Here is a 5000-nt window from a genome sequence, read left to right on the forward strand (position 1 = left end):
ATATATATATATATATATATATATATATATATATATATATACTATATACATACATACATAGATATAAATATATATATATATACATATTTATACATGCGTATATATATATATACATATATATATATATGTATATATATATATATATATGTATATATATGTATATATGTATATATATATATATATATGTATATATATGTATATATGTATATATATATATATATGTATATATATATATATGTATATATATGTATATATGTATATATATATATATATATATGTATATATATATATATATATATGTATATATATATATATATGTATATATATATATATGTATATATATATATATATGTATATATATATATGTATATATATATATATGTATATATATATATATGTATATATATATATATATATATATATATATATATATATATATATATATATATATATATATATATATATATATATATATATATATATATATATACATATATATATATATATATATATATATATATACATATATATATATATATATATATATATATATATATGTATATATATATATATATATATATATATATATATATATATATATATATATACATATATATATATATATATATATATATATATATGTATATATATATATATATATATATATATATATATATATATATATATATATATATATATGTATATATATATATATATGCATATATATATATATATATATATATATATATATGTATATATATAATATATATGTATATATATATATATATATATATATATATATATGTATATATATATATATATATATATATATATATATATATATGTATATATATATATATATATATGTATATATATATATATATATATATATGTATATATATATATATATATATATATATATGTATATATATATATATATATATATATATATATATATATGTATATATATATATATATATATATATATATATATATGTATATATATATATATATATATATATATATATATATATATATATATATATATATATATATACTTTATCTATAAGGCTCAAATTAATTTTAATTTTTTATAAATTGATTTTAATTGAGTTTTTTACCTGTAATTTTGGATTTTGTCCCTAATAATATTTTATTATATATATATATATATATATATCTTGGCATGTGTCTGTGTATGTAAACGTATATGAACGTGTGTGTGTGTGTGTGTGTGTGTTTGTGTTTAAACATTAATAAATAATATCAATTTTAATGCTTTAAAATTCAGTTAACGTCTTGTGCGCTGGTGACATCTGGTGGTGACAGGATCTGTAACAATTTGTGCGTGTTGATTGACTTTTTTTTTTTGTGTTTGTTGTTCTTTTACTGTTGTTGTTGTTGTTGTTGTCATTGAAGATGGTGCAGACAATGTTTATGTTGCCTGCAGTGGAGAAGTTAGTTGGTCACTGCAACAGTGCTGGTGGTGGGGTGTAGTAATGATGATGAGGAGGAGGAGAAGGAGGAGGAGGAAGAGGAGGGGGGTATGATGAGGAAGAGGAGCAGGAAGGGGGAGCAGGCATATGTTGATGAAGATGATGACGATGATGATGACAATGATGATGGTAGTGGTGGTGGTGATGGTGGCGGTGTGTGAATCATAATGTCATCACCATCGTCATCATCATTATCATTCTCACAACCATCATCATCATCCACATCATCATCATCACCACCACCTCTACCACTACCATCATCACCACCACCTGCACTACTGCTGCTATTGCCATACCGTCACCACTACATTAATCCCAGGTCAGTTTCAGATCCAGCAGAATGTTCCAGCCATGACCATCCTGTCTTTTATTTAGACATAATGTATCTAAGACTGCATCATCTACTGTGTCATTCCTTCTTGTTGTTTAACCCTGGGTGAGTCCAGATCCAGTGGGTCCATAATCAAAGATGTCCCACCTGTGGCCATCCTGTATTTTATTCAGACAGTGTATATCTAGGATTGCATTTTAAAACATGTCCTTCCTTGTTATTTAACCCTAGGCTAGTTAAGATTCAGCAGAGCTATCACCTACTAATGACACTCTGTCTCTGGCCATCCTGACTTTTTTCACGGGCAGGGAACCCAACTCTCCAGGAACACATTTCCATTCAGGGTTATAAGATTTGAGGCAGAGATTTGGTTGCTATTTCTGGGATGTCCAGCAACCACATAGCAGCACCCTCATTTGGCTTCGTTATTGAATGGTGACAGCTGCACAAATGATCTCACCCATGGGGATGGGGTTACCCTCTCTCCATGCTTCCACTCCGAAGAACCCCTACCGAGAAACAGCCTTTAGAAATGAAGATATCCTATGGTGTTGATGGATTGGTCTCTTCCAGAGAGGCCATCCCCACCACCACCACCACCACCACAACTTTATCAGAATGTTATATTTTATACCTTTGACTATTATTGTTGTTGTTTTTATAAATTCTTTCATTTCTATGTTGTTTTGTTACATTTCTTATCTTTTTCAATATCTCTAAATAATGTTCCACTCTTATATATCGACCTTGTGGCAAATAGAGAAGCAGCCATTATTATAGTGAGTTTCTTTATCATCATCATCATCATCATTGTCACTATCATCAATATTATTATTATTATTATTTTGGTTTGGCTCAGGTTCGGTCCTATTCCTGGTAGGATCTATGTGGGTAGCAGCAGGTTTACTCCCTGTAACCTTAGGTATCCACAAGTTTTCAGCAGTCTTTCAAGCACTTAGAACCCTCCTGATTGATAATCCTTGCTGTCCCTAAGAGAGACAAACTTTCTGTAGGAGTTCTACACAGCTTTCTATTCCAATCCCCTTGTCTATGTCTTTGCTTACAGTTCCCAACACACCATTTATTATAGGCATGACCTCTACTGTTCTCATGCTCCAAATCACCATCATCATCATCATCGTCGTCGTCATCGTCGTCGTCGTCGTCATCATCATCATCATCATCATCATCATCATCATCATCATCATCATTCATTATTATCATCATCATCATTTTATTATTATTATTATTATTATTATTACTATATATAACTATTAGGTGGAGGTGCGTGGCTTAGTGGTTAGGGTGTCAGCACCATGATCGTAAGATTGTGGTTTCGATTCCTGGACCGGGCGACGTGTTGTGTTCTTGGGCAAAACACTTCATTTCACGTTGCTCCGGTTCACTCAGCTGGCAAAAATGAGTAACGCTGCGATGGACTGGCGTCCTGTCCAGCTGGGGAACACATAAGCCATTGAAACCGGGAAACCGGGCCCATGAGCCTGGCTAGGCTTTAAAAAGGGCGTATTTATTTATTTTTTTATATAACTATTAAATGCTACTTTAGTTAGCAGTTACATAATCCTGAGGTTTGATGACAACAAGTTTCCTCAAACCTCCAGAATCTTTCTTAAGATTCTTGCAGAATATAAAATGGTACTTTTCTGCAGATCAACAATGCAAGTTTCAATTCCGATCTCTTTCAGTCTTTTAAGAAGCATTTTGGTTGATGTGGCCGAGTGCACCTATTACTACAGGAATAATTGTTGTCTTGGTCTTCCACAGTCTCTTCAGTTCTTCGACTGGATCCTGTTATTTCACATTTTTTCCAATTTCTTTGGTATCCACTCTGCTAGCATAAGGAATCAATTCACCCCCTCCCCCAGAATCCCAGGCCTTCTGCTTTTAGTGGAAAGGATTATTTTTATTATCTGGCAAGGTGGCAGAATCATTAGCATGCTGGGTGAAATGTTAAGTGGTATTTCATCTATCTTCACATTCTGAGTTCAAACGCCACTAGGGTCGACTTTGTCTTTCATCATTTTAGGGTCGATAAATTAAGTACCAGTTGAGTACTGGGGTCAATGTAATCAACTCGTCCCCTCTCCAAAAATTTTAGGCCTTGTGCCTATAGTAGAAAGGATTATTATTATCATTATTATTATTATTATTATTATTGTTGTTGTTGTTGTTGCTATTATTATTGCTATTATTATTATTATTATTATTATTATTATTATTTCCTTTGCTCCACCCTTATTGCAGCCCCTATTTGTTCCATGTACTTCTTGAGATTTTTACTCACTGTTCCCAGGGCTCCAACAATTATTGGTACTACTACCATCTTTTTCATCGACCACAACTGCTTAACTTCCCAAGCTAACCTGTCATATCTCTCGACTTTTCTTTCTTCATTATCGAATACCTTGTTGTCAGCTGGGCATGCTATATCTATGATCCAGCATAGTTTGATTTCTTTCTCAATTAACACTATGTCTGGCTTCCTATTCTCAATCTCATGGTCACACTGAATCATAAAATCCCATAGGATCTTTGCATTTCTATTTTCGATGATGCCTTCAGGTTTGTGATCGTACCAATGTTTTGCTCTGTCAAGTCCATACTTGTTGCAAACTGTCCAATGGACAAGCCTGGCTATATTGTCGTGGCGTCTCTTACATTCCTTCTGGGCTAGTGGCGTACATTGGCTGGTAATATGCCATACGGTTTCACCGTTTTGTCCACATTATTATTATTATTATTATTATTATTATTATTATTTTATGTTTGACTTTTGTTTTGCATTTGTACAAGTTGGATCCAAGTCTCACCCAGAGACCTCAAGAGACAACAAGTTAGAAGTTCATGTAGGTGTTATGCCTAGGGTACCATATATTTGGATTTGTACAGTTTTGTTCAAGTGAATGTTTAAGAAACCATAAGAAAATTATGTGTTTGCTTTAAAATTTGAGATCACATAGACAGTATTTTATGTAGGATATGGGCAGTTCCCATGAGCACTATCTTTTGAACTTCAGCCATTTTGGGGTTTCCTGGTATCTGAGCTAGGTAGTAATCAGCCCGTTTCGCTGTCATTCCCAGGGCACCTATGACAATAGGTATTGTTTTCGTCTTCAGATTCCACATTTTGCTAATTTCTATTTCAAGATCTT

The sequence above is a fragment of the Octopus bimaculoides genome, chromosome 30, assembly GCF_046866305.1.
Source record: "Octopus bimaculoides isolate indiv1 chromosome 30, ASM4686630v1, whole genome shotgun sequence".
In the NCBI taxonomy this organism is placed as follows: domain Eukaryota; kingdom Metazoa; phylum Mollusca; class Cephalopoda; order Octopoda; family Octopodidae; genus Octopus; species Octopus bimaculoides.